This window comes from Temnothorax nylanderi, unplaced genomic scaffold (assembly GCF_030848795.1).
Source record: "Temnothorax nylanderi isolate EJ_2023f unplaced genomic scaffold, tnyl_v1.0 TNYL_tig1027_pilon, whole genome shotgun sequence".
In the NCBI taxonomy this organism is placed as follows: domain Eukaryota; kingdom Metazoa; phylum Arthropoda; class Insecta; order Hymenoptera; family Formicidae; genus Temnothorax; species Temnothorax nylanderi.
The window spans coordinates 5,404-17,871 of record NW_027250089.1 but is presented as its reverse complement, the minus strand read 5'-3'; the positions used below and the strand labels follow the sequence as shown (position 1 = coordinate 17,871).

Genomic DNA, 12,468 nt, shown 5'->3' with positions numbered 1-12,468 from the left:
TTAAGACGTCTTAAGGCATCTTACACTAAGAAAAAAATTTTGTTAATCCCAAAAAATGTTTAGTCCGATACGAGCAACTAAACATGTTAGTTAGTTAACTAAACATCACAAAGTTTACTTTTACCTTTTGGATCGAATTAGTAATGACACACGTTGCCATTGGCAATGCAACAGCTGATGCGAACCCAACCTCACAAACAGTGTTTAACCACTACTCATGAGTTCACGACACGCAATTATCAATGTATTAATCATTTGAGAGTCTTTAGTATTCTCTGACAATTGTTCATATAGGTTTTTATAAATCATTTGTGATTTTTCTTTTACTTTATAATGTTGGATATAAGTGTTTGGATACAAATAAGTATTTGACACACACTATCACGATGCCCGGCACCGGGCAACACGATTAAGAAGAAGAAGAAGAAGAAGTATAATATTTGACAACGATTCCCGAGTCGTTGACGCTCTCATACTTCGGCATATATTTGTTAATATTCTATACACTAATAATTTACGAAGAATATAGCACATAACTAGCATCCACAATTCATTATACCAATATTGCATATAATTCGGGATCGCTGTAATGACATTATTATTTAATCGCATTTTTGATTTCAGAATAGTAGATGAACCTCCTTAAAGACGTCTTAAAAAGGTCTTAAAGACGTCTTTTGGTAACGTAATTAACATAATTATATATATCACAATCGTTATTTATAAAAATTAATATATGTTTTCATTTAAATCTAGAAATATATTTATATTTATCTGTGTTGCATATTATTTTTTATATCGATAACCGAGTGTGATCATCGCCGATTGTGAAATCGTTTTCACCGCCCTCCTTCCTTTCGTCCCCTGCAAAAACGGGAATTACTTTATCTATCTGCGCAGATGATATGGCACACGACCGAAAATGGGATTTCGGCAGCATCGAGCGCTCTCCGTCTTTCTCTCTTTCTCTCTCTCTCTCTTTGGATATCTGCTTCTCCCTTCAATTCTCGTGAATCGAAATCGTCGGTTTTGCGGTAACGACAACACTCGACAATGAAATCGAACCCGTAGCCGTAAACGGACTAATTGCTGGGATAATAATTATTCTCGGAACTGGCCTAGGGCTGGCAGAGACCGATGGAGGAGAGAGAGAAAGAGAGAGAGGGATAGATTATCGTTCGCTTGTGTTTCCGGGGTTATCAGTTTCCGGACATTATTTAGCTGATCATTTGCCAATATTCCCCGAATCCCTTCTCTTGAATTAAATTCGCGATCAATATCGTTCACCTTTTTCTTCTTTCAGATAGTATTTATAATTGGGATAAGATAATATTTGGATGTAAGACGCTTTAAACATAATTCGGTTTTCTTTCTCTTTTTGCTTTGCGCGGATAACTTGGCGTCTCTATAAGCTTTAAAATATTTTGTTACATACAATAGTGGATAAATGGAGTAGCCTACTACTATTTATAAATAAATATATAAATAACAACAAAATAAAACAAGGAAACAAAGTAATAAGATAATGAAGCAAAAGGAGAGGAGAGTGATTTATCGTCTGGCATAATTACACTTGTTAGTTATAACGAAACTATATGTGATTGCTATCCAATCACTTTTCTCTTGTACGAGTTGCACGAGAACGTGTATGATAACGGTAATAAACATAATACAGTAAATGCAGAGACATATTTCTATCTAAGGCGAAAAATGTACATAAATTCATGCGAATATTATTGCACAGCCCGACCGCATAAGGCTTATTTCTATCTACTTGTATTGACTTCTTTAATCAATAAAAATTAAAAGTAGAAATTAAAACGGAGTTAGGAACGTATTTCTAAATGTAATTTACTATCATACAGTAGCGACCGTTAATTTTTTATGAATAATTATCACTGTTATTATTAATTAATTCTTATACATTATTACTGCGGCCAATTCAGCGGCCGTTTGCTTCCAGCATTGATGCTTTATACCGCGGTTTTATATAAGGTTTTATGTAGGATAAACAATCAGGGAATGACAAATCTCTCGTACTAATCAGGTCGAAGTCGTTAACTTCGTTATGGCACGCTAAATCGATTCGTTCGCACGAGGCGGCCGACTCTCGTGTAGATTTGCGCGACACATTTATGGACCGGGACTCGACAAAATAAACGAGGCTGTCGATGAACGAGCCAAAACGGGCCCATTATCTCGAGTGTCGTCTCTTCAAGTCCCACTCATATGTATTTTCCAACCGGTCAGATCTGTTCGTTGCGCCATCCGCTATGATTTCGCGACGGTCGAATCAAAGAGGCAAAAAAATTATTGAAGTTCCTGCGTTTGTGAATTTTTGACTCGTAAGGAGGACAATGTAATGTATAGACAGATATAGATATGAATTTATTTATCTTATAAAGAAAGTCTTTTACAATGGCATAAAAAAGTTGGTACAAAGCGTACAAGAACGAAATAACTGTATCTCATTATAATGAGAATAACAAAAGGAAAACAGATAAAGAATAACCGAGATTGATTATAATTATTGTCATTGTTGTTATTAGTAACGTTAACTTGTATTTCGATTTAATTTATTTACTATAATTAATGATATTTACAAAGCGCTCAAGTCTAAAAGCTCAAATAAATAATATTTCAAAATATTGAACGTTATTGCATATGTTAAATATTATATACATAAATTAATTAATTAAATTCTAATTACCCGATGATACCCTGGCAGAATTCCAATTTTCAGCTTATTGTTAGCCGAGAAACTATTCCACAAATAGAGGGTTGAGCTCCACGAAAAAAAAAAAGGTAAAAGCTCTAATTTTCAAGACACAAATAACAAAATTGAAACTTTCCTTGACAAAAGTTCCTGAGATTTATCATCAATAACGCGGGTTTCCCGAAAGGTTTTTCGACGAGAGTATCTTCGATTCGATTCACCTGCGAAAATTAGCGTACGAGAACGTTAATTACATCATCGAGCTTCTTCGAATAGCCGGATTGAAGGGGGGAGGGAGGGGAAGAGAGGGGAGGCGAGAGGGAGAGAAAAAAAGAGGTGAACGAGCCGTCGCAAACCGGCGAGAGATTAAGGTCGATCCACGAAGCCGAGCGAGTCACGAACGTAGAAAGGTACGACGACCTTCGAAAAGGGTCAACGCACCCGCCGCGCCGCGCGGTGCGCCAAGCGTAGTAGGCGGAAGTGAAGTCACGAATTTCGGAGCGGAACGACCGTGAAATGATGCATGGGGGGAGGTGTGAGGGGGCGGGGGGCGCGCAGCGCGCCCCCGGGCACCCCACTGTCGCGGTTTAAACAATGTTTATTCATTCGAAATCCCGACGAACCGACGATGACGGGATCGCTTCTATACGCACACGCGTACACGCACTCGCCGATGGTCTCGCCACCGGAAGCTGGAAAAAGGGGGGGAAAGGTATTGCCGCGGAACGGGACATTACCATATCTATTTTAGGTAAAAAAAAATAAGCTGCCGATAGAGACGAATTTCGTGCGGGGTGTCGCGTAGACGTCGATAGTTGCGTAAGCAGCTGCACCAAATTTTCGTGAAGCCGATTTATCGGACTGTCGCAATCGGAGTTGCGAATTGTGGAACATTTTGCCTGTCGCGGGTCGTTTTGAAGAAAAAATACTTAAAAAATAAAAGAACGAACTGACGGGGGAACTGAGTCCCCTTAATTGAAAATTAATCAACGTTCGGCTTATTTTCAATTTGTTTTCTACTTACGTTGTGTCAATGTATTGTGTCCTTACACTGAGAAAAAGATTTCTTTGGACCAAATAAGGCTCGTTAACAGATAATAAATGGCATGGTTGGATACGGCGAATCGAATCAATTTGTTGAATCAATGCAATCGTTAGTTTGTGATAATAGTGAATATTTCTTAGTAGTTAAAGAATATAATTTTGGCACAAAAGTATATTTTGTTACATTGATACTGGCGATGCGCCGCGTAGCGGGCGCGAGCCGAACTCTCTCGCCGCGTGAGAGTGCGCCGTCGTGAGACAGGTTAGTTTTACACTACTGATGACCAGTCATTGCGATAGTAATCCTGCTCAGTACGAGAGGAACCGCAGGTTCGGACATTTGGTTCACGCACTCGGTCGAGCGGCCGGTGGTTCGAAGCTACCATCCGTGGGATTATGCCTGAACGCCTCTAAGGTACGCCGAGCACCGAGCACGAAACAAAAGCAAGATTTCTTATCTATTAAGAAATATAGAGTTGGCTCAACAAATCGCATTCAACATGTCAACTATATCGCCGAGTTGACACAAATATGAATGATTAGCAATACCAACAAAACATTCATTTATATTAAATATAATTCGTTTGCTTGAAATAAATATTTTAGAAAAGTGTCAACCAAATATATTTAATTGACATAAAGAAACCTTTTTCTCAGTGTAAGGACGTTCTCCGGTCCTTATACTAGAGAAAATCGATTTTCTTTAGATTTTCTTGAAACTGTGAATATACGTTAATTTAGGTGTGCTTTATGCGTGGTATAAATTTCAGTACCTCTTCCGGTATAAAAAATAAAGATACTGAGCCTCAAAGTTTCAAAAAAATTTTTTTAATTTAATTTTTTTTAGTTTTGGCATTTTTTCCTTATAGAACTCGACGAGAGGAGCAACTTTGGTCCTCTTGGCCAACCTCGTATCTCTTACCGTTTGGCCTGGAAAACCTTTTCATTAGTAAAAGTTGAAACTTTGAGGCTCAGTATCTTTATTTTTTATACCGGAAGAGGTACTGAAATTTATACCACGCATAAAGCACACCTAAATTAACGTATATTCACAGTTTCAAGAAATTCTAAAGAAAATCGATTTTCTCTAGTATAAGGACCGGAGAACGTCCTTAAATTCAATATCTTATCTATCACCCCTGTTTAACTAATGTCATGGCTGAAGAAGACTCGGTGTAGTCGAAACGTACCAATTTATTTTTAAGTGAATTATTATTTAACCACTATCGTTGTTCGTTTATTGGCCTTTTTCATATCAGTATGAAAAATAATGTTAGTATTGGCGAAGATATTTCTTAGATTCATAGTGAGATTCGCTCAGGGAACAGGCGGATATATCCGATTTTCCTGACTTCGCTTTCCCAGAGCTGTATAGCGATTTCATAAATATGTCATGAGCTCCCTTGAGACGTACGTCGCTGATCGGTTTAGCGGCCGATAACGAAGTTAACGACCGTCGTGATCTGATTGGGGTTTTACTGGTTTTCGTTGTCTCGCCACTTCGACGAATTTCTTGGTTATTTCAGGGAGATCTTTGTGCGGCGAGGGGTCGTCGAACGAAATCTTTCGCGAGTGATTCACCTGCCGCCGCGGGGACGTTTTAAAAGTGTTATTGTTAGTTGGCGTCTTTTTGTTTCGTCAGAAACAAGTGACGAGCGAGCTTTATTGTCTGCGATCTTTCGCAAACCGCAATTGTTATCGCGAGTGATAATATAGCCTTTGTCACAGTCACACACTGATCTTCTTTATGCGCTTATCGCGTACGTGCTTGTTGTAAGAAATAACAGGAAAACTAAAAGCTTTCCCGAGCTTTATGATTCCGTTTGGAGATACCAGCTTTTCCTGAGCGTTACGTTATTTCCCGTCGTCGCGCGCGATCGAATGCATTCGGAAAAGCGCATAAAGCTCAAAAACTATGGTAATTACTCACTCGGCTCGATATCGAGTCGAATTTATTTTATCGGTCGCGGCCCCCTCTCTCGTCGGACAAACGGAAAATAGAATCGCAGTTCGGCGAGCGATCAAAAAAATTAATTTGTTAAAAAGGGGGGAAGAGGAAGAGGGTGTGTGTGTGTGTGTGTGTGTGAGAGAGAGAGAGAGAGAGAGAGAGAGAGAGAGAGAGAGAGAGTCCTCCCGAGCCTCTGAATATTTCATTCCGCGGTGGATTTCAACCGTCGGATGCTTTAAATGATATTATTAACGGGATTATAAATACCGCGTGTAATCATTCGATGTGTTCGCATTAGATTTCCTTTTATCTAACTTTCACATTTATATCTTTATGCACAGTACTCCTTTTTCCCCTCGATATATAATTTTTTTTTATTTTATTGATTGCAAATAATATCTATTCGAAAGTTGGTTCGAAACTTTTATATCAATAAATAAGACTAAGTTTTTTTATATTAAGCAATCCGTGTGTTCGCGATTTATTGTTATAACTGCGAACTTCCGATCGAGGGATATTTGATATTTCGCTTGAAATTCGACAAAGGATACGCGGCGGAGAGAAAGTGTGCGACTTCTGGCGTATTTTAAAAGACGGCAGATGTTCCGCAGGGGGGCCCTCCAAAAAACTGGGCCCCGAACGCGATCCCCGACCACGTGGCGGACGCGATACTACACCTCGAGAGGCAGACGGTCGATGTACCGCTTTTGTATGTACAGGATGTTCAGGAAAGGTAATTTATATGTAATTGTTCTGCATCCATCTAATAGAAGTGAATTTATTTTAGTTTTATCTTAGTTTCCTTTTTTCACTTTTTATGTTTTGACTTACTTTCAATTTGGTTTTTACTTACGATATATCAATGTATTTTGTCCTTAAATTAATTATTTAACACTTGTTTAATTATTGTATGGCTGAAGAAGACTCAGTGTAGTCGAAACTTACCAATTTATATCTTTACATATTAAATTAATTATCTGACTATTGTTGCTCGCTTACTGGCCTTTATTATCATTTATAGAAGTAAGAAACTTCATTATCAGTAACTAAACCTCGAGTTTTAAAATTCGACGAAAAAAAGCCTATCGCGACGAATGACTAGGATTTATGCCGTCTATTCTTTCTTCGTGTGTCTATTCTGTCGCAAAAAAAACCTTTTGTATGTCTTGAAACTCTAAAGCTATCAACGTAATACTTTTGCCATGAAAAATCGCCTTTGATCCGCCTAAGGAGTAATCGCTACGTATCTGCCCTTCATCGATTCTGGAACACCCTTTACAGCACGGTGAAAGAAGGACTTTCCGTCTGTCGATCTGGCACCTGGCGCGGATCGTTCTAAAAAAAAATTGCGGTCTCTGCGCAACTTCGTAGATTCGGGGAAGTTGGCCGTCGGACCGGGTGCATTGCGGCGCCGACTGATGCGCGTTGAAAAGACGCGCGCGTAGCTGCAATTTGCGAGGTGGTTCGCCGACCGAATGCCGCATAATTACGACATTTCCTGAGGAAAGCTCGCGTGCAACGCGCGTTCGCTGCAACATTGCAACACGTGCATCCTAGTGTCCCTGAATAGAGAGTCTGGTCAAGTCATGTATCTCTCTTGATTGGGTCACGTCAGCACGAACACACAATGGCGCTACCAATAAGAACGTTGAGAAATCGCGCGCTTATTTAAAGAACTAAAAACATGAAATATTGTAAAATATTCTTTATTGCTGTATTATAAGTAATGTATCACAATGCATGTATTGTAAATAAAAGTTATTCTCGCTTATAACAATATATAACGTCTAGCAATATTATTTAACAAGGGAATGCATTGCCATAGTTTTGCTATTATATGTTTTTGATAAGTATTGTCGCTTGCAAGAAATACGTACTCTATATATAATAAAACGTTTTTTTATTTGTAACATTAAATTGTGACAATTTTTAATGTTATTACATGTAATGTCCTGCATTTTTTTCATATAAAATTCTAAAAAATTTGGTGAGGTATTTTTAACATATAGAAGATATTTTCTTATAATAATTTCCATTGCACAAAAATATTGAAATGTTTCATCGTTAACAAAAAATAGTGTTTTTTCACGGAAGCGTCTTAATTGCACGAATTTAGTATAATTTTGTTTGGGATTACAATTTTTGGATCCAATTGAATTTAAACACTCTCGGCATGTTTTACTACATTTAATAATACTAGATATTAAGTAACCAGCTATGTTAAATAAAATATTTAATTCTATATTACTTAAAGTAATATTAGCGTTCGCATTCACTAAATGTGATAATGTATTCAATGAAGTTTGTGCACATTTTTTTATCTCTTTTGCTTTTTTCGGTTGATTTAAAATATCACCAATTAATTGCCCATCATCTGTCTCATAATTAGATGTACGAGTTGATTTTAAGTACTGCGATATTGCAGTAAGTTTCAAGTTCTGTTTAAATTGCAGAGCATTAGGAATAGGGTTCTTTGTTCTTATACAAGAAAACAAATTCTCAAGGCAATCTTGCGTAAAACGACCAGTTAAAACAAAACTATATTTTCGTTTCTCAATTAAATACTGTGTCAATTCAATAATAGAAGTTGTTGTTATTATTACACCACTTTGAACAGGTTTAAATTTAGACTGATCACCAATTTTAATGTCTCTGAAAAGTTCCACAACAGATATAAGAAAAGCAATACTCTCATAAAATTTTGTTTCTTTGTCATCACCCCTTGCGTGTTTTCCTAATGCAACTGATACTCTTCGTGATGTTACTAAGGTAAACCACTTGGACACAACTTCAATGAATGCCGCTGTTGTATTAAATTCTTTTTTCTTAGTCTCATCCGCATAGAAATACATTGCGCTACTGACATCTCGATTCCACACATTTACTGCTTTGCTAACTTTCATTTTGTTAAAAGTGCTACACATCAGGTCCCTTTTATTAATCTTGGGTATTAATTTAAATTGTAAGTTTTCTTGTATGTCAACTAATTCATGTAAATGTTGGACCTTAACAATTGGGTGTGATAAATTATGTGTCTGCATGAATTCTGTAGGCAACTCTATGATCTTGTTATTTAATAAAAAAGCTTTTAAATTTTTTAGCAATGTGGGGCATCAGCCATAAAAAATAATTGTCGATTACTATCTATAGGATGATTAATAGAATTTCTAATTATTGAATGTCTGTTACTCATAATACCTCCAAATGCTCTCCACATTCCTAAATTTACCGGACCCATATCACATGTTATACTATGAACGTATAAACCAACGGCTTCTGCTTTTTGAATTATTGTTTCTATGATGGGTTTCAAAATAGCACCATCTACACTGTCAGGCGTAAAGTGATAAGCAACAGGTAGTTTCCACCGTCTGTAAATGCCTCCAAGCATAAAAACTAACGCATGAGTAGCGTCTGTAATTTTACCTATATTAATGTACAATTAAAAACAATAAATATTACATAGGTTTCGGCAGATACATATACACATACATATACATATATATACATTTCATTTCATGAGTCAAATCCAAATGATATCTATCCTAAACTATAAAAATTATTAATGTGAGGCATATACACATATCTAAATCTTGCAAATAGATAAGGATAGACATCTCCTTTAATCATTGTAAATAGCTGTGTAATTACCACTTCTATCGGGAAGAGTCGAGAGGCCGATACGTGTCATTGTGCTTTGATCAGATTGTTCTCCTGCGGTGATACTCATCTCATCGAGAGCAAGCATGCAATCTCTTTCTCGATCATCGGTGAATTGTGATACTCGTTCTCTTAAAATATCAAACATTTGGTCACCAACGCCAGGTTCAAAATCAATTCCTTCTAGTCTTCTTCTGAGGGTTCGTTCTGAGGGTAAAGGAATATTCTGTTTCAATATCTCGTTGTAGCCGCTACTGCCACAAGATAATTTCAATCTAAGGGCTTTTCGGATAGTATCATTAGACCATCTGCCAACTCGTCCACGTGGCCTACAGAGAGTGTTAATTTGGTCGTCATTAAACACTTGTTCCAAGTTCTTGCTTTGTTTCAAATGACACATCTCTTTTATTAATTTCTCTTTTTCACACGTCAGCCGTCTAACACGTTTTACCAACATTCCTTTTGATTTCGTCAATTTATTAATTATCTTGCTCGCTCGAAGAACCTTCAATTTTGCTGTTCTTGATTCTAACATAGCTTTCTGAACTTTTCTATCAGCCTCTTCCATAACTTTTTGAATTTTTCTATCAGCCTCTTCCAAAACTTTTCAACGTCAACTGTGTTTAGTGGCACGGGTATAACTGCTTGTGAAATGGGTGTTGACACTTTCGAGATTAAACTTTCTGTTTCTTCATTATGGATGTTTCTTGTCAATTCGGTAAATGATTCAGCAATATTAATAGTTGATTCTATTTCTTCTATATCCTTTGCTAACACATTGTCTGAGAAGTCTTCATAATTTGTTTTGTCTTCTAATTTGTTTGCTGTTTCAGTATTGACGTCGATCTGTAATGGATATATAACACTATATTATCATTAATTATAAATATAATATATTGGCATGTAAATTCTTAAAAGCAGATATACACATATATTTTTATTGCAATAAAACTGCAGTAAAAACTTACATTTGAACCTATTTCAGTAACGTTTGTACTTTTATCCGGCAAACACATCGTTGGAATTGCGCAATTTTTCAATTTCTTTTTTCCGTCTACCCGTGGGCGTTCCCACATTTCGGGTGCAAAGTGTACCTGTTGCATATAAGTAATATTAATCGTGATAGTAAATGTTGCAAATATAAAAATACATACAAGATATAAAGCTTACCTGGCATACAAAATAAATTTTTGAATGGTCCAAATCGGATCTACCAATATTATTCAGCCATTCGTTTCTTCTTTCAACGTCAGTTGGAATGCGAGACATATAATAATGTTTTTTGGAAGAATTGTTGCATTTTGATATGCAACAAGAAGGCATCGTGTGTACCTTATAAATAATCTCGTGCGTCGTAAGTCCTCGTGAGTCTAACATAAGCTGACATAACCTCGTGCGCTGAAAAGTACAGAGTGCACGCACGGTACGCACCTCGAACATTTACCCCCACCACTTATAGACGCCATTTTGTGGGATCTTGACCAGACTCTCTATTCAGGGACACTAGTGCATCCCACGACAAAGCGCCGGCCGTGGCGTTTTCGAGGGAAAATTGACGCGATGTTAAATGCATTTCCCGTCGCTTGAAAGTAGAAACGACATGAAAGAAAAGTAAAGAGTTCGGGGCAATAACAGGTTGTTCCTGGGGAAAACGACGACCGTCTCTCTCTCTCCCCCCTCCACCGTTGCAGTTCGGAAAAAAGAACGCGAGGAAATTAATTTTAAGTCACATTGCGAGGTTGTATCCATCTGCGAATCGATCCACAGTTCTCGCTAATTTAAAAATTAAATCCTAATTTTAATTTCGTAGAATCTGCAATTCTAAATTCCAGAAATCTTTCCTCGGGTTCTCAACAAGTTCTTCGAGATGTCGGAGCGCGATCTCCGTAAACTTTGAATGGCAAAAGGAGCAATGTTGCTCCGTGGAAGATATTGATAAAAAACATTTTATTTATGCGCTTTCGGACGCTATTCGAGTTTAAAAATGTTCCCTCGTGAATCTCCCTTATTACGTCTTAACCTGCCGAATATTATTATTTTAAGTAGGGCCAGTAGGGGGAGAAAAGAGGGAGCCTTCTCTCAAAGCGTGTGCGCGCGACAGGTAAAAAGCGAGCAAGAAAGACACAAGGAAAGGGGGAAAATTATCGATTTCTCACACGCATGCCAATTGCCCGTCTGCACACGAGCGACGAGGAGTTGCCGCGTAATTTCTAAATCTTCCCGAAAATCTAAAGAAGAATATAAAAAATATTCAAACATGAAAGTGCATACAAATTTTGAGCAGTCGATGAAAGAAACATGCGATAAAGATTAGACTAGATTAAATAAAAATTTCATCAATAGAACAAAAATAATTAATATTAAAATTGAGATTTATTTAGAAATTTTAATTACTGAAGTTATTAATCGTACGAATTATCATTAAAAACCGGCGCGAAGCAAATTCCACAAATAACGACATTATAATATCACGTGAGAAAACCTCAAGAAATGTCGACGAGTAATGAAAAAAATTCTAGAAGAATTAGAATTCGTTTTTTCTTTTTTTCTTTAGGAAAGTTGCGAGTTAGCGTAAGATTCTCGAGTTAAGGACGCGGATGACAAAAGCTGCACGCGTCTGGCATCGCGCCGAGCTCGTATCGCGAGTCAAAGGATTGGCGTCGGTCGGTAGGAAAAACGCTATTAGGGCCGGCAAAAAGGCCGGCGATTGCCGTCTCGGGTTCGCCGCGGTTCTCGGGCGCGCGAAGCTCGACAGCTGCTGTCGGCAGTAGGCTCACCTGCAGCTGCACCTGCGTCCGATCGCCCGCTCGCTCGGCGCTCGGTGTGTACTCACCTGCGTCCCGCAAGTAACCCGCGGCGAGCGCGTAACCAGAGTAACGACCGAGAGGCCCCGAGAGAGCGCGGAGCAGAGCGAGCGTTTAATAATATCACACTTCCGGCTCCGCGTATTGAGATAGGTCCGCAAAGGCGCAAAGAGCGGGCGAGGAGATGCGGCAAAGGCTGCGCCGCGCCGCGCCGTCCGCGCGCGGATTAACGGCGAGACGACCGCCAGGGTCGTCGTGTCGTTCGGCGAAATTTATCGTTCATTGATCCCCCTTGC

The 12,468-nt window shown here is 38.2% G+C and overlaps 1 pseudogene; it reads right to left on the bottom strand.

Moving 5' to 3' along the window:
* Nucleotides 1–7,398: 7,398 nt before the first annotated feature.
* On the bottom strand, nt 7,399–10,817 carry LOC139786400 (uncharacterized; annotated as a pseudogene).
* Between the last annotated feature and the right edge of the window lie 1,651 nt (nt 10,818–12,468).